This window comes from Macaca fascicularis, chromosome 1 (assembly GCF_037993035.2).
Source record: "Macaca fascicularis isolate 582-1 chromosome 1, T2T-MFA8v1.1".
Classification (NCBI taxonomy): Eukaryota; Metazoa; Chordata; class Mammalia; order Primates; family Cercopithecidae; genus Macaca; species Macaca fascicularis.
The window spans coordinates 215,670,409-215,695,829 of NC_088375.1; the positions used below are offsets into that span (position 1 = coordinate 215,670,409).

Below are 25,421 nucleotides of genomic sequence, written 5' to 3' on the forward strand. Positions count from 1 at the left end.
AATGCAGCCTTTATTCCTTGCCTTCTCTTCCACAGGTCAAAATGCAAGGATTCTTCAGCTTGATCCCCGAAAAGAATGACCTTAGTTGGATTCTCTCGGGCCACTGGTCATTGACCAGTGAATAAGCTCTGAGGATGAGTAGCAAGAGCTGTAGAACTGAGTTATTCTTTCTGCAAGCATTTATTATATGCACCATAAGCTCTGAGGATGAGTAGCAAGAGCTGTAGAACTGAGTTATTCTTTCTGCAAGCATTTATTATATGCGCCATCCATGCACCAGACACTGTTTAGGTGCCAGGGTTTTCGTGGAGAACCAGATGAAAGGCTTCACTATCTATGGAGCTGACGTTTCGTGGGGAATTAGTTTCTGGAAGGAGGACTTGGCTGTGGTCAGCTTTGCACGCTGTACATCTATTGAACAGGATAACTGGCAGCTGTGCTTATTTGTTTTACACATAAAGGCGTTAGAGGCTCTTTAATGGTCGTACCCAGCTCTCAGTAAATGTTGGTCCACTTCTGTAAGCCATTGCTCGCCACCTTTTCACTGTTTTCTCAGCGACTTGTGCCTTGGTGCTTCTCAGATTCTTTTCCCAAAGTACTCGTGTCAATAGAGGAAGAAAGAAGAGCAGATACACATCTTTGGAGTTTTAGGGGAAAATCCAAAGGTGCCTGCCCCAAGGAGAGCATTGTATGTTTTGTCTTATTTAGAAATTGTATTCTGTCTGGGAATGTGGCAGTCACCTGAAGTTACAACTACTTGGGAGGCTGAGGTGGAAGGATCGCTTGAACCCCAGAGATTAAGACCAGCCTGGGCAACATAACTAGACCCCATCTCTTAAGAAAAAAAAATTTAAAAAAAAATTGTATTCCAATCCATAAAGATGCCCACATGCAAGACATTTTAACATTAAAAAAATGCTTTTTCCACTGAAGTTCCCCATGGGTTTATGTTAAGGGTGGGGAAACTTGGCTTCCTCTCTCCCCCCCATCCTGGGGTCTGCCTGGAAGTTTTCTCCTCTGGGCCGAGTGTTGTCTCTGGAGCAGGAGCCGGGGAATGGATGGAATCATTGGTAATATGCACCAGCCCCTACACAGTCTCTGTTGTGACTGATGTTTCTGAGCGTATTCGGAGCTGTCGTATAGACAACACTGCTATGGTTCCCGTTATACAAGGAGAAAAAGCATTCCAGCCAAAAGCCTCCAGCAGGATTTTAATGAACTCCATTCCTTGGAAAATTGTGGTGAGTCTTTTCACGTGGGCCTTTTGCTCTGTGAATGGGCGGCAGCTGTGGGGACTGAGGCAGGGAGAACAGGAGGCACGCTCTGGACCGTAGGTGCCAAGCTGGCCGTTTCCCGCCCAACCTGGCCTCTCCGGAGGGTGGCGGCCTTTCATGACCCTGGCCTGTTATCGACCTGAGGACCTGCCACCTAGTAGTGCAGCCTCTGATTTGTGTCCAGGTGGCAGCCAGGCAGCCCTTCTCCACCAGGAAGAAATGGCATGATTTGATTAGAAAGAGGAAGTGGGGTTTCCTGGGGTGCTTTCACCTGACCGGCTCCCTCATAGATTTGGCCAGAAGTGATTTCAGATTCTGATGAGTTCTGTTACATGCAGCATAATGGTTCCTCATTTTATCCAATTAAGAATGAGATGAATTGCCTCCTGTAAAGGCAATCCAGACAATTACGGTAGAATGAATGAGAGAGAAAGGAAATGAACCAAAGAGATTAGTAGGGCCATTGGCTTTATTTTGTGTGTGTGTTCCTTGGGGAGCAAAGACTGTTTCCAGGAGACTGTAACGATATATCCACCAGTCCTGAGCTGTCCTAGAACAGTCACGGTTGATTTTCCATTAGGGGAAGGGGCTTGAATTTCTCCAAAGCCAACTACTTTGAAAATTGATGTTCTCCCATCATCTTTAAGATAGTCACCCCAGTAAGCTTTGGTTATTTTTCAGAGATTACAAATTTCAGGCCGGGCGCGGTGGCTCACGCCTGTAATCCCAGCACTTTGGGAGGCCGAGGCGGGCGGATCACAAGGTCAGGAGATTGAGACTACGGTGAAACCCTGTCTCTATTAAAAAATACAAAAAATTAGCCGGGCGCGGTGGCGGGCACCTGTAGTCCCAGCTCCTCGGGAGGCTGAGGCAGGAGAATGGCGTGAACCCGGGAGGCGGAGCTTGCAGTGAGCCGAGATCGCACCACTGCACTCCAGCCTGGGCGACACAGCGAGACTCCATCTCAAAAAAAAAAGAAAAAAAAAAAAAATTTCAAAGTAGAAATTATTTTTTGTTTGATCTCAGATTAACAATTTGACTCTTCCCTCTTTCATTCCCTATAAAATACTTTTCAATTACGTGAAAAATATTTTTTTCATCTTTTTATTTATTTATTTATTTATTTATTTATTTTGAGACGGAGTCTCGCTCTGCCGCCCAGGCTGGAGTGCAGTGGCCGGATCTCAGCTCACTGCAAGCTCCGCCTCCTGGGTTCAGGCCATTCTCCTGACTCAGCCTCCCGAGTAGCTGGGACTACAGGCGCCCGCCACCACGCCCAGCTAATTTTTTGTATTTTTAGTAGAGACGGGGTTTCACCATGTTAGCCCGGATGGTCTTTTTTCATCTTTTTAAATTAAATATAGAAAAAAGAGACGGGGGTCTCACCATGTTGCCCAGGTTGGTCTCAAACTTCTAAACTCAAGCAGTCCTTCCACCTTGGCCTCCCAAAGTTCTGGGATTATAGGTGTGAGCCACTGTGCCTGGCCAAAATAAATAAATTTTTAATGGATCTCCATCAGATGTCAGCAAGTACTGATAGATGGTCTCATTATTAATACACTTCATCCAGGACCTTATCTGTCTTCATAGCCATTCTGTGAAGTGAGTGGGAGGAAACCGAGGAATGGAGGAGGGCAGTGAGTCTCGGACCTGATAGGTGATGCGTACGGTGAGGTTGGGAAGAAGAGGTGTCAAGCCCACCTCTTGATTCCAGTCAGTATTTTCCACTGAATTACAGTCTTACAAATGAAAATATTATAGAGTGCCATTTCTTACATGTCCTGCCAAAGCTAAGTCATCTTTTAAAAGTGAAAATGTAAAGGAAATTTATAATGAGGGCCGGGGAAGAAAGGTCACCATGGAAGTACCTCAGGGAAAAGGACTTAAACTTCTCTTCCTGCCGCTGCTGGTGTGGAGCTCTGGGCAGGCGATGCTCCTCCAGAGCTTGACCAGCAGAGGAGCCGCCACTGCCTTCAACCGGCCGGGCTGTGGGGAACCCAGGCTCAGCTGGAACAGTGGGGCAGAGGCAAAGCTTCCTATTGCAGCCCCGCGCCCCTCCACACTTTGCATTGTGTGTGTTTGGGGGGATAGTGCAATTTTGAAAGCATCCCGCCCAGACACAAGTAGCATATCACTATACTTTCAGTTAAAACAAATGTAAAAAGTTTGGAAAAAGCAGTGCACTGCAAGAACCAATGGGATGGTTCAGTAAGGGGGCTTATTTCTAGGTGGCATGTCCTTTTGCTGTTACAAATGGGCTCTTGTCCCCCCATCTCCCCTGGCATCTTATCTGTTCTAACTGGTTTATGCTGAAGCACAGGCTGATTTTGGTACATTTAATTTAAAGGCAGTCACCTAAGAGGCAAACAGGCAGTGCTTGAAGACAGGTGCAGAGCTCCGGGCTGAGTGGCAGAAGCAAATGGGTCAGAATTCTCAGAAACAGACCTAGTAATGGAACAACTTAGAACAATCACAAGTGGTATTCCTATTGGGGAGAAAAATAATTGTTCAATAAATGTGTTGAAACAGCTAATACTTTTGAAGGAAAACACACTAAAACTCTATTGCAACGGCATGTTTAACTTAGAATATTTCATATTTCTCATGGACTGAAGAATTAACCTTTAAACGAACATGAAAGACCCAGAGAGCAAACATCAGTATTTGATCTTGAGATGGAAGAGGCTTTTAGAAGGTGCATAAGCCAGTGCCGAAATGATAGCTTTGACTGCATGCAAATTTAACTTAGAAGTTTACACAAAATGAAAAAGCAAGGAACACACTCTGAAAAGCATTTGTACCTTTTGGTAAAACACTTCTATCTTTAAATCTGAGAACACCTGCTGAGGCTATTACAGTTGTCGTCCCCATTGGAAAGATGAAGAAGCAGGGCCTCCAGCAGTTTATCCAGGGTCATCAAGTATGGTGGTGGAGCTAAGCTTTGAACCCAGACAACCTGACTCCAGGGCTGTTAGCCACCACACGGCATTGCCTCCATCAATAAGAAAAGTGGGAATACTTTGTTAGGACAAAGAGCTGGCTACATAGGCGGTTCACAGAGGAAGAAACGCAAATGCCTAATATGTGAAACTTTTGGTCCTCACTGGTGGTCAGAGGTGCCAAATAAACCGGGATGGGATGGCTGGAAAAGGCTTCTTCATGGACGACTGTTTGTTCTGCTTGGTAGGTGGATTCGTTTCTTGTTGGACTGTGACCTGCACATTTCGTGACTTTCTAGTAAAGTGGATCCCCTCACCTTGGCATTGAGTCCCTTGAGGGATAAAGGGCAGCGATTGACTGGGAGAAATCCAGAAATCCAGAGTCTGGATAATCAGACTCCCTTGTCTATTAGGAGCATCATCACCCATGTTGGCATATTAAAGGCTCTGAGAAGTCCCGCAGTTAATAAAAAAAGAACTGAACCTGTTTTTCATAACTCACTTTCAAGGAATGCGCTTTGGGAAACATTGGTTTCCTGGGAAGGGTCATAACCTACACACTAAATGACCTGGATTCTACACCCTTTTTTGACAATGTCCCTAAGTGTGATGTTAGCCAAACCTTTTATTTTCATAACTGTTTGGTAAAATGGGATAGAAGGAAACATAGCTTTTTTGGAATTATTTATTTATTTTTGCAAATAGAGAATTGCTTCAGGAAACTTCCTCCTGCTTCAATAGGAGGGACAAAGGTAGATGAAAAGAAAGCACTGTGTCCATTAAGAAGGTGCCTTGGCAAATCTTATTGGAAGTCAGGAGACCTGGGCTGTGGCTTTGAGTCTGCCACTAAGTTGCTTTGGGAATTGCAGATCTCCCCGGGTCTCAGGCCCTCACTCTGCAAAGTGCCGGCCTGATGGCCTCTCCGTCTCTCAGAACCAGGGGTCTGTTGCCTAGAACTAAAAGAACATCACCATGGATACTCTTCTGTTGATGTCACCACTTTCAGGCTCCCCTTTTGCTGGCAGAAGAGGCCTCAGTTTCTCTCATGTCTATGACCTGCCCCATCTGGTAAATAGGTGGAGAGAACACAATAGGCAGGGGCCTCCAGCAGATGGTCCAGCCCACAGTCTTTGTCCCTGGGTGGCTCACTAGGGCCAGAAGAGAAGGCTCACTGGGACTTGAATCCTTGCTTGGTCACCTTCCATCTTTGAGACCTTGGGCAGGAGACTTCATCTCTCATAGTTTCCGAAAGCTGAATTCATGAGACGGTTGTGAGGATTCGGGGTGCGTGTAAACTGCAGACGTGAGTGGAAGACAGGCACTTAATTGATGCCAGCTGATGCCTTTACCGCCTTCATTGGGTCCCTAGGGCTGGTTGGCTCACTCCTGGGTTCTGTCAGCCTAGAGGCTGTACTCTGACGCCCTGGGCAGGCTTCTGGGCTGCGTTTTCACAGGTGAACCCAGTCCCAGTCTTGGTGCCAGTGGGGCATTTTATAACCCGGTGCACGTTTGCAAGGACTCGGCTTATTTAACTGAGGAAGGAGATTAAGAGGCCCTCCGTCGAGGCCTTGTAGATAGTCATGAGAACTTGTCAAGGTGAAGATCCCCGAACAGGAAGCTGGAAACTCCACGGCCCCCCACCCAAAGGCGAGTCGTGGAGGTCAGAAGGTGAGCGTCCAGGCTGTGGCTGACTGGTTTCCGTTCTGCAGAGATAAGGGTCATCTGACACCAGCTGCACCGTCTGCCCTGGTGGGGTCTCTTCCCCTCCTCTTCCTGATTGCTCACTAGGCGCTTTTCTTCCTGCTTCTGCTCCCTGAATGAGGAGCTGCCCCCGGTTATCTTTGGGAAAGTCTTCGGAAGCCCTGGGAGAGAAAGCTAGAGAAGAGCGTGGCTAGATGGTCTGAGGCGGTAGGAAGGAGTCTTAGGTTGATCTCGGTGTCCAAGGACAAGCCAGCCTTGTAGCCTCCCAGGTCATCAGACGCCTCACTCCTCAGCCTTCCGGAGGTGCCAGGTCACCTGTGAAACCCGGGTCCTCAGGATCCTTTCTGTCGGTTTCCCGCTTCCTTGCTGTTTACCCTCTTCCTTATCAGCACTGCTCACCTCTTGCTCCTCTTCCCTCTGAATCTCTTGTCCCCTTCTTGAACCCACATCTCCAGTCTCCCCCCAGGCATCCTTTTCCCCAGCGTGAGAGCCTCCCAGTCTATGTGTGAGGGTCCTATACAACCTCCCAGTGATGGGCCTCTGTTCTGTAGCGTCTTTCCTCTCTGGGCCTCTCCTGGGACTGCTCTCTGGTGGGGAGGCTGTTTTAGCAGCTCACCTGCTGCACCTGTTCATGACCCTGATGCAGAAAATACTTGTGAGGTGCCACTAGCCAAGAAGCAGATCAAGGCTGGAAGTGGAGTCCTCATTTGTTTTGCAGACTTCCTTGGAAACAGGTTAGCCATTTAGTGCCCCCTACCACTCCTTTATATGCCAGGCCAGAGAAGCCTGTTTTGGTGTACTTGGGAATTCAGGTTCTACAAAATTCTTGATTAGGTGTTTCTAGGCTGTTAGTCTGAGATTGGATGCCTGAAATGCCTGGTTAGGAGCACTGAAGTTGATGGTGGAGTGCCTCGAAATCGAAAGGCACAATCCAGTTCAGCTCTCATCTTTATCACGTCTTAGCTGTGTGACCACTGAGCCTCAGTTTCCTCATCTGTGAGATGGGCATAACAACACTAACCTCAAGAATTAGAGATGGTAGGTGTAAAGCTTCTAGCTTACTACCTGGCTTGTAGTAGCTGACTGCAAGGAGTTCTGAGGTCATGTCAAACTTGCGTAAAATACTCTGCTGTTCTCCTGGGTTTTAAGAGATAACTATTGTGTGCCAGGTACTTTTCCAGACACTTTGCTTATTTAAACTGCACACCACAAGGTTGATCTTTTATGCCCATTTTACAGATGAGGAAACCAAGTGAGGTTTCATGAGTTGGTCCAAGCCTCACAGCTAATTAGTAAGGAACAGAGCTGGGATCTACCCCTGACTGCAAAGCCTGTCTTCATCACGCTGTTTGTGCCCAAAGCTGCTCCAGGAGTAGCTTTCTCCTTGTCACTGCAGGTCACCAGAGGACGACTGGCTCTGAATGCAGCTACCTTCACAATTCTTAGCACCAGCAAGAAGGTATTCAGTCTCCATAGTGGGTAGCTTTCCCCTTCCCACGTTGACAGGGCGTCCTGTTCTGGCCTCCTGTGGTTGAAGGTGCACTGCTGATGGAGACGGAAGCATCCATGGTAACAAGCACAAGACCCCGACATCCCAGCTGCCAGCTGCCAAGCAGCAGTGCTGTGGGTGTCGGCGGGCGGGGAGGTTCCAGTGCACCCAGAGGCTTTGCACTGCTTACATAAAGGCGCTCCAGAGCCTTAGAAGGGATGCGTGGGGGAGGAATCGTCCCGCCCTCCTCCTTTTTTGGGTCATTGGCCCTCACTGGGCCGGACACTTCTTATTCACTAATCAGACGGTTTGCGGTTGCCCTTTGCCACATCTGTGGCTGCCTTCCTGGGCCTGTCGAGCTCACAATTAAGGTTCATTAGAGAGCCTGTCAGTCATAGCACGCACAGACCCTGCCTGAGAGAGGCCTTGCCAAGGGGCTGGCCAGTCCCATGCCCCCACCAAAATGAGTCCCTTGGCAAAGGACTGCCGACCAAATTCTAGAGGCTTTGTGTGCAGGAGAGGGGGTGTGAGCAGCCCTTGTGAGACTCCAGACTCTCAGGTCCTAGTGGGCCCATTGCCTTTTATGTAATTGAAACCTTCAGGCGAGCACTGGAATTGATGTTCCAGATGGTGGCGGCGGGAGTGCTGTCAGATGGACGCTTTGGAGGGAGCATCTGACAGCCGGCCCCTCCAAAAAGAGATTTGGAGCCAAATGCAGAAGAGATTTAATGATCGTTAATCTCCCTCTCCCTCTTTCTGGAATATATTGGGACTCTTAATTACTATTGACTGGAAGCTAAAACAACACTCCTAGTTCAGAACAAAACTCTTTAGGAGATTTGCCCCAGGCTGAAAGGATTATCCTTCATACAAGGGGATTTTTTTTTTTTTTTTTTTTGCCTCTTTCTAACCATGTGTTGAACATCAGTTGGGAGTAGAGGCAATATGTACATCAGGTGTTTTAAAGAGGCTTAATACTTCTTCACCCACATTGTTTTCTTGTCTCATTGACCTTCCTAGTCCCAAACGCTGCCTGTAGGGACAGCCAAATCTCCAGATTGTATCTAATGCACTGAAAGCACTGCTGTGTGCTGTAACTGTAGTCTTAGCACTGAGGGCCCTCTGGCTTCTGAGCACCTGCGGGATGCCATGATGCTTATCTCTACCCCCATACCCTAACACAGTCTTTGGCCACATGTTGATGCCAAATAAATATGAGATAATAAACCAAAAACCCTGCTATCCCCAAATTCTGAGGGGAGTCCACATTAGACATTCTAGGCTATGTGATCTGAGACCGAGAGATGAGAGGGGACAGGGATACCTCGTGAAGCTGAGCTGTGACTCAGGAGACCTCAGCCCCTGGCACTCAAGGGCTGGTGATCCCGGCAGGTGGCAGTATATGGACAGAGTCTTTTTTTTTTTCCTTAGACGGAGTCTTGCTCAGTTGCCCAGGCTGGAGTGCAGTGGCGTGATCTCCGTTCACTGCAAGCTCCGCCTCCCGGGTTCATGCCATTCTTCTGCGTCAGCCTCCTGGGTAGCTGGGACTACAGGCACCTGCCATCATACCCGGCTGATTTTTTTGTATTTTTAGCAGAGATGGCGGGGTTTCACCATGTCAGCCAGGATGGTCTTGATCTCCTGACTTCGTGATCCGCCCGCCTCGGCCTCCCAAAGTGCTGGGATTACAGGTGTGAGCCACCACGCCTGGCCTGGACAGAGTTTTTAAGGTCACGGAGTCATGAATCAGCTGGGGCTGGGTGCATGCACCCTGAATATCTAGGTGACCCTGAGTAAGCTACCTAGACTCCAGGCCTCAGTTTCCTCATCTTTGTAATGGAGAGAATTCTGGATTTGCCTCATTCTCAAAGAGGGCAGTTGTGATTATTAAAGGACGTCGTGTGGGGAAAATGCTCGGTGCAAATCATCCAAGGAAGGTGGTGGAATCTTCACCTTCCAGTAGTAGCTGGAACTGCTGGCCTGTACCACTGTGCCTGGCTAATTTTTATATTTTTAGTGGAGATGGGGTTTTACCATTTTGGCCAGGCTGGTCTCAAAACTCCTGACCTCAAGTGATCTGCCTGCCTCAGCCTCCCAAAGTGCTGAGATTACAGGCATGAGCCACTACGCCCAGTCATATATATATATATGTGTGTGTGTGTGTGTGTGTGTGTGTGTATATATATATATATATATATATATATGTATTTTTTTTTCTTTTTTTTTTTTTCTGAGATGGAGTCTCACTCTGTCTGGGCAACTGAGCAAGACTCCATCTCGGGAAAAGAAAAAAAAAAAAAGACTGTCCATATACTGCCACCTGCCGGGATCACCAGCCCTTGAGTGCCAGGGGCTGAGGTCTCCTGAGTCACAGCTCAGCTCCACGAGGCATCCCTGTCCCCTCTCATCTCTTGGTCTCAGATCACACAGCCTAGAATGTCTAATGTGGACTCCTCTCAGAATTTGGGGATAGCGGGATTTTCGGTTCATTATCTCATGAAGGTGGTGACAGGAGTGGCTGGAATCCATTGTTTTGCCGTGATCACTGAGCTGTCCTTTTAAGGAGGAGAGTGCGTGCCCCTTGTCAAAAGCAGCCTGTGTTTCTCTGTTTGGCCAGATAGGTGGGTGGTTGCTGCTTGATCAGGCTCTGAAAGGTCGTGCCTTCTTCCAGGTGGGAGAGAGACTGTGAGGTGAGCTCAGATCTTACAATGACAAGCAAGCATTTCTCCCATTACCTCTTTTTTTTTTTTTTTTTGAGACGTAGTTTCGCTTTGTCACCCAGGCTGGAGTGCAGTGGCGTGATCTCGGCTCACTGCAGCCTCCGCCTCCCGAGATCAAGTGATTCTCCAGCCTCAGCATCTGGAGTAGCTGGAACTACTGACCTGTACCACTGTGCCTGGCTAATTTTTATATTTTTAGTGGAGATGGGGTTTTACCATTTTGGCCAGGTTGGTCTCAAAACCCCTGACCTCAAGTGATCTGCCTGCCTCGGCCTCCCAAAGTGCTGGGATTACAGGCATGAGCCACTGCGCCCAGCCGTAGATAGATAGATAGATGGATAGATGGATGGATGGATAGATAGATAGATAGATAGATAGATAGATAGATAGATAGATAGATAAGATAGATAGAGAGATAGAGAGAGATATTTTTAGATGGAGTCTCACTCTGTCTCCCAGGCTGGAATATAGTTGTGCGATCTCGGCTCACTGCAACTTCAGCCTCCCCAATTCAAGCACTTGTCCTGCTTCCACCTCCCGAGTAGCTGGGACTACAGATGCGTACCACTACAGCCAGCTAATCTGTGTACATTTAGTAGAGATGAGATTTCACCGTGTTGGCCAGGCTGGTCTCTAACTCCCAACCTCAAGTGATGCCACCATGCCCGGCCTACTGCTGTTACCTCTTGTACTTCACCTCTTGAGTCTTGACAGTGCAGGCATTAAGCAGGGCATGTGACAGGGCGGAACTGCAGCTGGAGTCCAGGAGGGAGGCAGGCAGGAGGGGCACTGGGTGCAGCTCGGGCTGCTGGAGGCCAGTGGAGATGTAGTTCCTGCCCAAGAGCGGTCACTTCTTTATAGAGTGCCATCCACCTTGTCCACAGCCTGTTGTGTGAAGGTATGTCCCAATCCTCATTTTAGAGCAGTTCAATGAATGTTTATTGCTACTGCTCCTCCCTGCATTACTGGAGTATCATAATAACCTGTAGACAGGCCTTCCTGCTTGTCGTCCCCGCCTGCCCCAGCCTGCTCTGCGTACGGAGTAGTCTTGCCAAAATGCACTTCGGATAATGTCCCTTTATGACTCCACATTGTCGGGATCAAGCCCGGAGAACACATCTGGGTGGAAGAGCTCTTGATCTGGCCCTGTCCCTTCCTCCTGCTTCCTCGTCTTGCACACTCCCGGGCCTGTGCCCTGTCTTGTTGCATCTTTTGTACATACTGTTTCCTTGACTGGGACACATGTCCACACCAACTCTGCTCCCACTAACTGCTCATCTTCACACCTCCGCTGGGACCTCACTTCCCTCACGCCCCCACCCTGCCCCCAGGCATGCCCCTTGCTTCTCCTGTCTCTTGGGAGTTGCTCCATCCTAGGAGCTTTTGGCTCTGGGAGGGCAGGGATCTTGTCTTTTGTTCACCTTTGTATCCCCACTGTCAAGCCTGAAGTGGACATTCAGTGAGTGCACGCCTACTTGAGCCCCTATGAATGCAAGGCCCTGCCTAAGCTGAAGCACCAGGGTCAGAGTGACAAGAGAATAGTTGTGTCTTTAAAGAGCTCATAGCCATGGTGGGAGATAGATACTCAGGATGGATAGAACGCAAGGCTTCTTTTTTATTTTGAAGATGGAGTTTCGCTCTTGTTGCCCAGGCTGGAGGGTGATGGCGCAGTCTTGGCTCACTACAGCCTCTGCCTCCCGGGTTCAAGTGATTCTCCTGCCTCAGCCTCCCAAGTAGCTGGGATTACAGATGCCTGCCACCACGCCCCGCTAATTTTTTGTATTTTTAGTAGAGATGGGGTTTCACTGTGTTGGCCAGGGTGGTCTCAAACTCCTGACCTCAGGTGATCCACCCGCCTCGGCCTCCCAAAGTGCTGGGGTTGCAGAGGTGAGCCACCACTCCTGGCCAGAATGCAAGGCTTCTGATATGAGGAACATGGGCACTGTGGAGCACCACGGAGGACACCATGGCCCACCCTTGGCAGACGAGTCCCAGGGAAAGCTTAGAGTGGGCAGAGCCTGAGACACAGCTGGTGGGTGGTGGGAAGGAACTAACTGGGCAGGGACTGAGCAGGAGCAGGTGGGTTTCTGCCCTGTTAGGTAGAGCCTGAGAATTGGTGTCTGGTGAGCTTTGAGTTTTGATTCAGGTCACATGGGTCCCTTACCAAAAAGCAGGTGATGGGCGCACACTCTGGTTTTGCTGAGGATCAGCTGCTAGCTCCCACTCAGACTTTCTGGATGGGTAAGAGACAGAGATCAGCAGGTTCCCTGCAATTTTTAAGATCATAACTGAGAAATGTGCCCTTGTAAGCCTGTTGATCCAAGAGCCTGCCTGCCTCTAGAAAAGCCCACATCAGTCTTTTCCTGGGAGTCAGTGGCCTTGTTGCCTCTGTTGAGACAGAGTTCTTTATTGACCTCACAGGGAGCTGGGACTTTCTGAATCAGACAATTCAGGTCTCTCAGTTCCTACTGACTCCTTTACAGCCCTGGTGGGAACAGCTGCTGCTCTTGAGGGAACCTAAAGTAAACTCCTGGCTTGCCATTTTCCTGAACTCGTAGATTTTGGCAGAGGAGAATGGTGGAGAGTTCGGGCCTTTGTTCCTGATCCTGTCGCCCTCATAAGTTAAGATTTGGCAGCCCTTCTCTTAACTGCTGGGGACATAGGGTATCCTCAAAAGTAGAGTTAAATTACTGGTTTAAAGCATTTGTGCTCCAGACTCCAGTGTACTTCATGATACAGAAAGCAAAGAATTGAAAGGGTATCAGCTGTTTAGGGAAAACGACTGCTGCTACAACCTGGAAGCCGAATAGGCAGATGTCCCCTCTGGGCGGAGCAGGGGGCTAACCTCACTTTCGTATGTTATTGTAGGTCGTCTGCCTATGTGCAGGCCATTTCGGTCTCATTGGAAATACCTGTAAAAATGCCTGGACTTGTAAAAATGCAAACAATAGAGCACGTAGCTCTAAGGGGGTTGTTTAGTCCTCCCCTGAATTCTGTTAATGCCTTCAAATACCAGAAGAGCTTTCCTATGTGCCATCTGCAGGAAGCACTCTAGGAAGGAGAGGATCCAGCCTGGCTTCTCCCAGGCTAGGTGTTCCTTCCTCTTTCACCTTTTTAAAAGGCTCACCTGAGGCTGCTGAAAAGGTGGCAAAAGACAGGACCGCATGCTTCATTCCCAGCAAGAGTGTCAGGCAAAATTCGAACTCCTTGATCACCCATTGGTTTCCACATTCTTTCCATTCCGGAGACCAAGGGGAGATTTGCCGATGCCGATGCTCCGTGGGCTTTGCAAAGCTTTCCCTAATTAAAGGCCTCCCGGCTGTGTGCATAGCTCTTCTGCTGCAAATCTCTGCCCTTTTGTGTTTGTGTTTAAAATTCCATCTTTCCAAAATGTTTGCCCACTCAGCAAGTCTCCTCCAAAGGTTTGGGGGAAGGTTTTTTTGTTTTTTTTTTTTTTCCTTTTTGGTTTTTATTCTGCCTATGTGTAGGAAATTTAAGTCTCTTAGGAATTGCTTGTGAAAATGCTCTCTGGTCTTTTTTAAAACCATGATAAGTGTCTCTCACCATGGCATTGGAAGCTGGCAAGGGATGCCCCTGGTGTCCGTGCTGTTAGCTGCCACTTGAGCTTTTAGATGGAGTTACTGGAGTATCATTTTGGTTCCATTCTAAGGAAAATGAACAAAAGAACTTTTCCCTCCTGTTTAACGTGCAGCAGTGCTACAAGGTGAGAGAAGTACGTAAGCGAGGAATCTGAACCAGGTCAGGATCAGGGCAAGGTGGTAGGAAGCTGAGCTCTCCAGCAGTGAAAAAGATGGTTCTTGTCACCTAGAGCTGGAGGCATAATTCAAGTGAAGTGCATATAGGCCCCTTCCTTGGCCTTGTCCTCATAGGATTTTTTTCCTACACGATCTATCCAGCTCCTTCATTTGGGGAACCTTATGGGCTCCTGTTGTTGTTGGAAGCCAGAGAACAGTGTTTGGAGAGCTTCCATTGAGGAGGGTCTGAAGACTATCTCTTTAAGTTAGATCCTGCCCTCTGGTTGATGAGAAATGTGAGATGTAAAAGTGAATTGGAGAGAGATCCCACTTCCCCATCTGCCAGAAAAGGCAGACAACGCTCCCTCCCCAGAGCTGTTAGAAAGCCAACATCTCGCGGTTGGCAGGCACTGGCCCTGGATGAGGAATTCCTGGGTCGCCCCCCTTAGAACATGTCTGGTTTTGGAAGCAGGTTAAAAATACTTGAGGAGGGCATGGCATGCTCAGTCTGTTTCCCTGATGTTTGAAATAGGCCAGGAATGTGGGCCCGGAAGCCCAGAGGAGCCTGTGTGTCCCGCAGGGCTTTGTAGTTGGAGCCTGGGGTTTCTTCTCTCCGTCATCACCCCTGTAACTGCCAGTGACCACGTGCCAGATCCGTGAAGGGCACACTGAAATTGATGAAGATCTGTGCCATGGGTAGCAGGGAAAACTGGGCTCCCTTTAGTAAGCAGGATGGTGTTGGGGTCTGAGGGGAGGCAAGGGGTGGACTCGGAATCTCTCCTAGAAGAGAAAAGAGGAGGGAATTTGGATTCTGTATACAAATATAGAATTCCCTAAGAGTTTTAAATTTGAACATGGCATTCAGGGGAGAAGCTTATGGGGTGCAAGCCTTTTCCTTCTTCCCCTTGTTGTGAATAATTCACTTAGCTGCTTGTGCCCGTGTCCTAAGGCTGTGAGCAGAAGAGCCGGGCAGGCCACAGTTGGTTGGAGCCTCAGAGTACCTTGCTCAGTAAAGGTTTGTTTTAGGAAGGATGACACAAACTTTTGATTAACTCTCAAGTCTTGAACTATGAAACTTTGTAGGATGTTGATACTAAAATAAACCTTACTGATTATCTCATCTAATGGTTTTCAAACATTTTGAAAATTGGTACAACCCTTTTTTCAAGCAAGATCTTAGAACTTGAATAAACCAGGTAGAAGGTGATGGGCCCAGACTTCCTCTCCCACGCTTGTCACCCTGAGCTCCTCCCTCTGTACTCACAGCCCTCAAGGCGCTCCTGTCTCAAAGAACCATCCATTGCAGAGACCAGGTAGCCGCGGCCCATGCCCAATGTAGCGCCGTTTCGTGGCAGAACCAGCTCTGACTTCCAGGCCAGTGGCGAGTCCCTGCATTCCCTTGGTTTATTTTGATGTAGGAGAAGCTCTGGGTGGTACGAGTGAAGAGTCAAACAACTACAACTGAGAGTGCGGAGCAAGACAACACTGCCCATGGTTCCTGACACCCAGGCTCGCTTTTTACCAGCCTAACCCTGGGTCACACGACGTACTCGTATTCTGAAACCGTTGGTTCCCTGCATGTCTACCTGTGATGTCTTGGATCCCTGTGGTTCTCTCTGCCTAAAATATCCTCTCTTGATTCACCTTTTCTTCTTAAACAACAGCTTTCTGGAGATATGATTCATATAACATAACATTTACACTTTTAAAATGTACGGTCCAGTGGTTTTTAGTGCACTCAAGAGTTGTGCGGCTGGCTGGGTGTAGTGGCTCATGCCTGTAATCCCAGCACTTTGGGAGGGCGAGGCAGGCGGATCACTTGAGGCCAGGAGTTCAAGACCAGCCTGACCAACATAGTGAAACTCCCGTCTTTACTATAAAAGAAAATATTAGCCAGGCATGGTGGCGAGCACCTGTAGTCCCAGCTACTCAGGAGGCTGAGGCAGGAGAATTGCTTGAACCTGGGAGTAGGTGGAGGCTGCAGTGAGCCGAAATCACTCCATTGCACTCCAGTCTGGGTGATGACAAAAATAAAAAAATAAAAAAAATAAAAGTTGTGCAGCCATCAGCATTCGGCATCCCACGCTGCCCGCCTTTGACCGACAGACCCTCCTTCTGCACCTTCATCCTTGGGCTGCTTTGCGACCTGCCCTAACTGCCGCACCCGCCTCACTTCCTGTAACTCAGCTCAGATGTGGCCCCCTGGAGATGTCCCCTCCCGTCTCCCCTGCTTGGTCATTTCTGTGGGTGACTCAGTGAAATTACAGCAAAACCTGATGAGACATCCATCCAGTGGAAGGAATCCAGCGTGAAACATTGTGGCCAGACAGCCTGGGTGACTTTTGTGTTGAAAACAGGGAAGCCACCGACTTGTTGAGTCTACCTCAGCACCCGCTCCCCGACTCAGACACACAAACATGGCACAAACACTGCCGCTTGAAGAGAAGCAGAAGTATTACTGGAATCTTGGTAGGTCGTTGAGGTTTAGAAGCTTGTGGTCGTGAGGGTTTTTTGGAGAATCTTGGAGGGAGCCAGACCTCCGCCCTCTGACTCAGTGGCTCCGTGCTCTGAGCTGGTCAGCCTCTGCTGTGGCTTCAAAGGTCATTCGCCTCCCAGGGGGCTATCAGGACCCATGGGGTGAGGAGTACAGGACTCAGCACCTCGCCTGGCTCGTTGGGGGACTGAGCAGGTGCGGCAGGATGACTGTGGCTCACTTCCATGTATGGGCCCTGGAGGTCACGGAGTTCCTCATCTTGGAGCAGATCCTCTTGGACTCGAGAGTGTTTCATGGGCTTTCAGATTCCAAAGTATCCCCTGCGCTGCCGTTGCCCATGGTGGCCTGGCCATGTGACTCCTTACTGTCACGTTCTGCCTCGGGTATGTCGTTTCTGCCAAACAGAGTATGTGAGATTTCCCTGGCATCCCCATCAGTGTCGACGTGCAGATAACTGTCAACCACAGACCCCGACGCCGTTGGTCTGTCCTGGGCGATCATGAGCCCCCCAGATCAGTGGCAAAGAACAGCCCTTCCTGCGCTGCTCCGTCTGGCTCCTCCCGCATTCGGGTGGCACGCCCTCACGTTTCCCCCCTGCATTCTTATTTTGTAACTTCCGTGGTAGTCCATTCATAGTTTTCACCCTAAACTCTTAAGTTTAGACGTGGACATTTGGCACACATGTGGTTTTTAAAGCCTGAGGCCAGGCCTAACCCTTTATCCAGTGATGACGAAATGGATGGATTTCCCGTTACCCTCCCTGCAATTAGGCCTTGATGCTCTACCCTAGGAGGTTTGTATGAGGTTCCATTCGCATTGGCCTCATTGTGTGAAAACCGCATCTTGCCAAGTACTTCTCTCTGCCACCATCCAGCTGGTGACTCTTTCAGCTGAAGTATTTTGCCCACTAGGTTTTTCACCAGGCATCATTCTAGAGTCCCCATGACCTTAGGGTGGGATTGCATGGCTTTCACTGAATTACCTGCTGTGTGACTGTAGCCAAGTTGCTTAACCTACCTGTGCCTCTTTTTTTCACCTGTGAACAATAATGTGGGATAATAACACCCCTGCCTCCTACAGGGTTGCTGTGATGATAAAATGAGGATGTGTGTTACATGCCTTTTACATGGTAAGACTTAAACATCTTTGCTGTTATTCCTTTCATAACTTGGATAGTTCAGTGAGTCCTCACTTAACGTCGTCCTTAGGTTCTTGGGAATTATGACCTACAGCAAGCCCTTGAATAATGTTGTTTCATTAAAATGTTGACGAGAACAAAAAATTGGTTTCACTATGTATCTTTTCACTTAAACCAGAGGATGGAATCCCTCTGTGAAATTACAGTGTCTTTGGAGAAAAATCATCTTATATATATGAGTTATGTTTGTATATTTTTACCTGGTCTTTTCCCAAAAAGATTTCAGGTGACAGAAGAATACAAACCAATGTGATAATCACTTTTTTTTATTTTTCGAGATGGAGTTTCTCTCTCTGTTGCCCAGGTTGGAGTGCAGTGGCACCATCTCGGCTCACTGTACCCTCCACCTCCCAGGTTCAAGCGATTCTCCTCCCTTAAGCCTCCTAAGTAGCTGGAATTACAGGTGCTCGCCACAATGCCTGGCTAATTTTTTTTTGAGGGGGGAGTTGTATTTTTAGTAGGGATGGGGGTTTCACCATGTTGGTCAGGCTGGTCTTGAACTCCTGGCCTCAAGTGATCCGCCTGCCTCGGCCTCCCAAAGTGCTGGGATTGCAGGCATGAGCCACTGCATCTGGCCAATAATCCTAATAAAAATGTGGACTAAGAAAGCCAGACCAAGGACTGAGGACCGTCCCAGAAGAGAACAGCAGCTACCCCGTGCTTGCCTTCATGCTGGGAAGGCTGTAGGTCTGGCTTTAGGAGGAGGCTGTGTAGGGTACAAGGGGCAGCATCAGTGCCACAGCTGGCAGCAGCCCTACAGCAGGCGGCAGCCCACGCCCCGTGGGTGCACACCTTCGTCCACCTCAGGGCTGGCAGTCATGAGGATGAAATGCCATCCACGTCAAGGGTCGGTCTCTCTCCTACCCACCAAAGACCCCGTAGTCCCTCCTCTAAGGGAGGCGCTGAAGTGCAGAGAACTTGCTTCCCACCAAGGCAGGCTTGGGCTTCAAAAGATCAGAACCTGACCTGAGCGGCCCTCGTTTTCCACCATCCCACCAGCGCTTCAGAAGTCCTGCCAGCATCAAGCCAGGCACAAGGCAGTCCAGACAGCTCATCCCTGCCCTGGGGAGAGACATGCACATCACAAACCTGTGAGGCTCAACACCGCATCCTGCACAGGATGCAGGAGCATAGGGTCTCTGCCGACGCAGCTTTGGGAGGTTGCAGTGGAAGAGGCAGGCGTGGCCAAATCAGACCCTGAAGGATGACTTAGGTGGAGTTCGGGGAAGGAAGGTGGTCTGGATAGACGCGCAGGACGTTGGGTGGAGGGCAGGGGTGCGGGGGAGCCTCCCTGTGCTCCTTAGCCCGAGGCCATTGCCTGGCTGTAGGCGGCAGCTTCTCCTGCCGGCTGGAGGACTGCGGGCAGTTCTCAGCATTGAGTCCAAGATGACTTCCATTCTGGGGACTCGAAGGTGGTTGTGTATATTGTGCTTCATCTCTCAGGGATGAGTCCTTAATTAAAAGCAGCCAGGCAGCTTAGAGAGACCCTGGCTTCTCTGCACACAGGTGATGGGTTGTGCGCCTGGCCAGGAAACAGTTAATTTAATTAGGCTCCGAAGGCCTGGTTCATCCCCTTCAGGGAAGCTTAAGGTTACATGTGGACAACAGGAGCCTTGTGTGTGACTGTGGTTGACCCAAATACAGTGATTTTCATTTCTCCTTTCCATTTGTCGTCTTTGTTCTTCCCCTTCCTGACCCTTTCTTTAGGAAACTGTTGTGGCCCCTTCCAGGCTGCGAGCTTCCAGAGGGCAAAGCTTTGGGGTCTGGAGTTTGAATGGCTGAAAGCGAGCCCAGGAGGCCTGCTTTTGTTTATTATTTATCTCCGGATGGTCGGGGCACCTGTCTGAGAAAAGAGATGGAGGGGACTTACCGTTTCCCGAAAAAACTCTTTGTTGTTAATGGCATGTGGAAGACTCATTTCTAAGTAGAATAAATCATTTGTTGGTCAAAAATGATTTCCTAATGTTGGCCCTCTTGGCCAGCCTCAGTTGCATTAAACCCTAGGTAACCAACCACAACCCCCGCCTGGAGTCGTGTGCCTCATATGAGCGGGTACAGATGCTGCTGCACCTTCGAAGGGGTTACATGCCGGAAAACCCATTGGAAGTAGAAAATGCTTTTAATCCCCCTAACCTGCCAAGCATCATGGCTTCAGCTGGCTGACCCTAAACGTGCTCAGAACATGCCTACAGTTTGGTGAAAGCACCTGGCGCGCAGTGGCTGTAGAGTGTCATCACTCACCTTTGTGATCACGGGGCTGGTGGGGAGCTGCGGGAGCTGCTGTCTCCCTGCGTCATGAGGGAGGATTGGACCGTGCATTGCTAGCCCAGGAAAAGATCAAAATTCAGACTACAGCTTCTACTGAATACCATCGCAAAGTCAAACAAATCTTAAGTCAGAAACATCTGTGTTACTCCACCAGATGTACTGCATGTACCATTATCTCAACTCTGTGGTGCGTGACTTGCTCACTTTTTTTGTTTTTTTTTTTTTAATTTGTTTTGTTTTGTTTTGTATTTTGAGACAGAGTCTTGCTCTGTCACCCAAACTGAAGTGCTGTGGCACAATCTCAGCTCGCTGCAACCTACGCCTCCCGGGATCAAGCAATTCTGCTTCAGCCTCCCAAGTAGCTGAGATTACAGGCATGCGCCACCACACCCGGCTAATTTTTGTATTTTTAGTAGAAACAGGGTTTCACTATGTTGGCCAGGTTGGTCTTGAACTCCTGACCTCAGGTGATCCGCCTACCTCAGCCTCCCAAAGTGCTGGGATTACAGGTATGAGCCACTGTGCCCAGCCATCACTCACGTTTTAATGTTGCCAAAATTGGGAAATTACTTCTTAAACTTAATGTGTACACTTAGTGATGTTATAATTACTGGTGCATCTTACAACTTACAACCTTCACAGGAAGAAAGCAGGCTGTGCTTGTACTTAAAGAATATGGCTCTTGGCCAGGCAAGGTGATTCATGCCTGTAATCCCAGCAGTTTGGGAGGCCAAGGCGGACGGATCACCTGAGACCAGCCTGGCCAACATGGTGAAACCCCATCTCTATTAAAAATATAAAAACTAGCTGGGCATGGTGGTGCACACTTATAATCCCAGCTACTTGTGAGGCTGAGGCAGGAGAATCGCTTAAACCTGGCAGGCGGAGGTTGCAGTGAGCTGAGATCGCGCCACTGCACTCCAGCCTGGGCAACAGAGTGAGACTCCATCTCAAAAACAAAACAACAAAAAAATAAGGCCCTCAGCGCCAAGGGACTGCTTAAAGAGGAGAGGGGCTGGAACTGGAAGAGTCCCCCTTGTGTGTGGCCCTGGCAGGCGAGGGGCCCGTTTCTCACCAGGCTCTGCTGGGTGGTAGGCACTGAGCCCTTGCCCATACTCCAGGAGTCCCCGAGGCCCAGAGTGGAAAGGTCACATGTTGGATCTGCTGTGGGCTGTGGTGAGGCGGCAGGAGAGCCCAGCCCTGCAGCCCTTCCCAGGCGACCCTGGGCACCTTGGGTCTGCCGTGACTGGGCCCTTGGGGGAGAAAGCTTTGGTCCTCACAGTCCCATAGTTCCCCCGATTCTGTTCTTTTTTCCTCCCCTGTCCCCTGAGCTTGATTGGGAATGGGGGTAGCTCGCCTTGTTGACCTGGTGGGGCTTGGTCTTTGGAAGAGCTGGGTCAGTCTCAAATTGAGATTCTTGTTCCTCTCCACCTCATGTTGGCTGGGACAGCCGGGACCAGCAGCTTCCCCGTGCTTGGGTTTTCTTATCCGCAGGTGAGGGTGCCCTCAGTCCTGTCTCTGAATAGGTGAGCCATACCCTAGTTCACATGGCTGTTATCCTAAGGAGATATGTTTTGATGCTTCCTGGAGTGAGCAGGAGCCTGTGGGGCTACCCTCTGGTTACTCAGGGGCACTACTTGCCTGAGTCTCCGGGAGCACAGCTGCTTCCCATCCAAAACAAGCTTGACCACCTGGGTGTGACTTTCAGGCCCGGTGCAAAGCTGCCGCCTGTGAAGGTGCCTTCTCATTGCAGGGGTGGCCATGCTTAGAGAGCCATTAGGCAAAATGGGTTGGAAGCTCTAGCCTCAGCTACACGAAGCTGTGCTTCCGTGGCTCAGTGTTCCTAATGGCAAACTGAGGTCCCTGTAACGAAGCTGCCCTTGGGGAGTTGGGGAGCGGGCTTATGTCTTCTCCACACTGAGCAGTGGTGGTGGGGTGGGGATCCCTGCATCTCTCATAGGCTGGTGGAGGCCACGTGTCCACCTGGACAGACCGGTGAAGGGAGCCCCACTGAAGGGGTCCTGACCTGGAGGCCATCTCCCTGGGTGAGGGCAGCTAGCCTGCAGGCCCTCACTGGGAGGCCTTTCCCAGCTTGTGCTCTGTACCTTTTTGAATTCTGACCTATATGAATGTATTACCTATTATACGTAAGTAAACACTTTTTTTTCTTGAGTCAGGTTCTTATTCTGTCACTCAGGCTGGAGTACTGTGGTGCAAACACGGCTTTCTGCAGCCTCGACCTCCCGGGTTCAAACAATCCTCCTACCTTAGCATCCTGAGTAGCTGGGACTACAGGCACACGTCACCGTGCCTGGCTATTTTTATTATTATTATTATTTTAGAAGAGACAAGGTCTGGCTATGTTGCCCAGGCTGGGCTCGAACTCCTGAGCTCAAGTGAGCCACCGCACCTGGCCTTTTTTTTTAATTCTTAAGAAAAGCAGTGTGCCAGGGCCTGCCCTTGCACTTAGAGTGGACCAGGAGGTGCTGCCTTGCTGGGTCTCACTCCAGCCGCGCTTTGCTCCTCTCTGTTCTTGCACTTGCCTCAGTGGCCTCTGCAGCAGAGCCTCATGCTGGCTCTTCCCTCTGCTTGGGATGCCCCTGTTATTTTTCCCTGCAGTCTTGGAGGGCTGGCTCATTGGTCATTATTCACATGTCATCTCTGTCCCACCTCGTAGACTGCTGACTCCCCCCGTGGCATCCCACTTCCGTCGTGTCCTGCAGGTTTGCTTCCTACCTTTGCCTCTTTTTTTTTTCTTGAGACAGAGTCTCTCTGTGTTGCTCAGGCTACAGTGCAGTGGCACAATGTCGGCTCACTGCAACCTCCACCTCCCAGGTTCAGGCGATTCTCCTGCCTCAGCCTCCTGAGTAGCTGGGACTACAGGCACACATCACCACACCTGGCTAATTTTTGTATTTTTTTAGTAGAGACAGCGTTTTGTCATATTGGCCAGGCTGGTCTCGAACTCCTGAACTTAAGTGATCCACCCTCCTCAGCCTCCCAAAGTGCTGGGTTCACAGGCGTGAGCCACCGCGCCCAGCCTACCCTTACCTCTTGGGGACGCCTCTGTGGCTGGACTTTGCTGTTAGAGCAGGGCCGCCCATGTCCATCTTTTCCCGTGCTGAGCCCTTGCACCTGACACGGGCCTGGAGCTGGCATTCGGGGTTTATGAAACAGCATGAATTTCTCCTTGACATGAGTGTCGTAACCCCCAGTTCCAGAGACTTGGGAAGGTTATGCTCAGCCAGCAAGTGACCGACCCAGGATTTGAGGCCGTTTGGTTTCAAGGTTGGTGTTTTTACCGAATGCCACGCTGTATATTCTGCTTCTGACACTAGTGTGCGTGCCACTTGAAACCACTTTTATCTTTTTAAGAGTTTTGGGCCTTCTGCAAAAATAAAAGGAACAAATTGTCACAGAGCCCTCTGCTGGACGTTGGCAGCTGTGGCATCCTGGCGTGGTGGTTTCCTCTGAGCGCACCCGAGTACGCAGAGTCTGTTTTTGATTCCTATCTCGCTGGTGGTGGGCTCTCGGCCAACAGGCAGATCAAAAGATGGAATGTGTTCATTTGGCTATTTTTTAAAAAACTGAGGTACAAGGGTGCACTTCTTAAAGACAAGGGCGCCGTGGGTTAGACTCCGTGGGTCTGAGCTGGTCTGGCTTTTGTGCTTTTTTTAAGGGTTCATCTCAAGTTTCTTTTTCTGGTTGAACAATTTTTTTCAACATTAATAACTAATGGAGAAGAGGAAGAGGCAAAGTAGAACCATATGGCAGCATAAACACGAACCTCACTTGTGGCCGGAAACTTCTGATTTGTATCTCTTTGTGTGATCAGCTGTTGGGTTGGGTGATTAAAAAAAAAAAAAAAAAAAGGTTCAGGTTGGGCAAAAGCAAGAATGTCTTTCGTTTCTTTTTCAACCTAACCGTGCTGGGTCTGCATGTCCTTCCTCGGACATTGGCCCCTAGCTGCGTGGCTCTGGTCAAGTTATTTCTCTAAGGCCCTTTTTTCCCTTTCTTTAAAACAAGGACGGGAGCGCATGTCTGCGTGGAGAGCAGTTTTCAGGATCATGGGGCAGGGCAGGGAGAGCGGCTAGCATAGTGCCCACCTTGCAGGACAGGGCTGTTACGATTACCTGGTCCTTCTACAGATTATTATTCAGGTGTCACCTGAGGCCACTGCTAATAGCGTCCTAGTCTCTCCCTTCTACCTTCTGGGGGTTTTTCTTCTCCCTGCCCTGGTTCACTTTACCCACTCCCTACCCATCTTTCCAGTGGCCCCCGGGTACCACTGAGCCCGGCGAAAATCTCGGTGGTGAAGGACTTGCGGCTCCTGCTCCCCAGGATGGGCACACTCCTGTGGCAGCAGAGGAAGTGGTGGAGCCCCGAACTCCCCGCCAGAAAGACGGCAGGCACCGTCCTGACCAGTGTAGTGTTTATTTTTCCAAGTCACTGGGAATTATGTTTAAATCCCCCCAACAGCCTGGATTGGTCTGACACCTTTGGTGTTATCTGAACGTCCCCCTCCAAGGCTGTTAGGCAGTTCAGATGGGTGGTTTAGACAGAAACCATCCGGCTGCTGCATGTTGGCACCACTCCTCCTCCTCAGAGGCCCTCCCTGGCTTTGGAGGCGACAGAGCCGGTGCCGCATGCACCCCAAAGTGAACTCTCGGCTTTGTTTGGACCTGTCGTTTCATTTAAATCGCTGTACAAACCCATGGCCCGTGACACTTAATGTGATTTCTTCCACTGCTCTAAGCACTCGACATGAGTAGGGGGCGGGGGCCGGGGTTCAGATGAGCGTAGGGACTGGTTAGATTACCGAGATACACTGTTTTTATTCTGGTTCTGTAATATGACCTCAGACCACAGGATTAATATCCACTTACATAGAATCAGCATGCATTGAACGATGCCTGCTGCCGCGGGCGTGATGCTGCGCTGAGACTGAAGGGCATGTCTTGGCCTCTGTAGGTGTGGAGTCAATTCACAGTGAAAAATGCTAAGTGGTAAGGAAGGAGTAAGGTGAAAGCCATTGACAGTATTAGAACAGCCATCCTCAAAGCATTTAGGATTCAGTCGATATTAGTGTTACTGCAGGAATTCTGAAGAATTTGACATCTTGATAAAGAAGTTGGAGTTTGGGCCAGGCCCTGAAGGATCAGTAAGATTTAAGAGAGCAGTGGGGATTGGCTGTCAGATTTAGCAAATAAAAATACATGACCTGGCCAGGCGCGGTGGCACACGCCTGTAATCCTAGCACTTTGGGAGGCTGAGGCAGGCGGACCATGAGGTCAGGAGATCGAGACCATCCTGGCTAACATGGTGAAACCCCTTCTCTACTGAAAACACAAAAATTAGCTAGGCGTGGTGGCACGCGCCTGTAATCATAGCTACTTAGAAGGCTGAGGCAGGAGAATGGCATGAACCTGGGAGGCAGAGCTTGCGGTGAGCCGAGATCGCGCCACTGCACTCCAGCCTGGGTGACAGAGCGAGACTCCGTCTCAAAATAAAAAGAAAAAAGAAAAAAAATACATGACCTGGCCAGGCGCAGTGGCTCATGCCGGTAATCCCAGCACCTTGGGA

General features: G+C 49.6%; 1 protein-coding gene and 1 pseudogene across 4 annotated transcripts in view; both read left to right on the forward strand.

Moving 5' to 3' along the window:
* CAPZB (capping actin protein of muscle Z-line subunit beta) overlaps positions 1-25,421 on the forward strand; it is a 148,426-nt gene that overhangs the window by 69,958 nt on the left and 53,047 nt on the right. The window lies entirely within an intron of this gene.
* On the forward strand, positions 22,240-25,051 carry LOC141408749 (putative uncharacterized protein encoded by LINC00596; annotated as a pseudogene).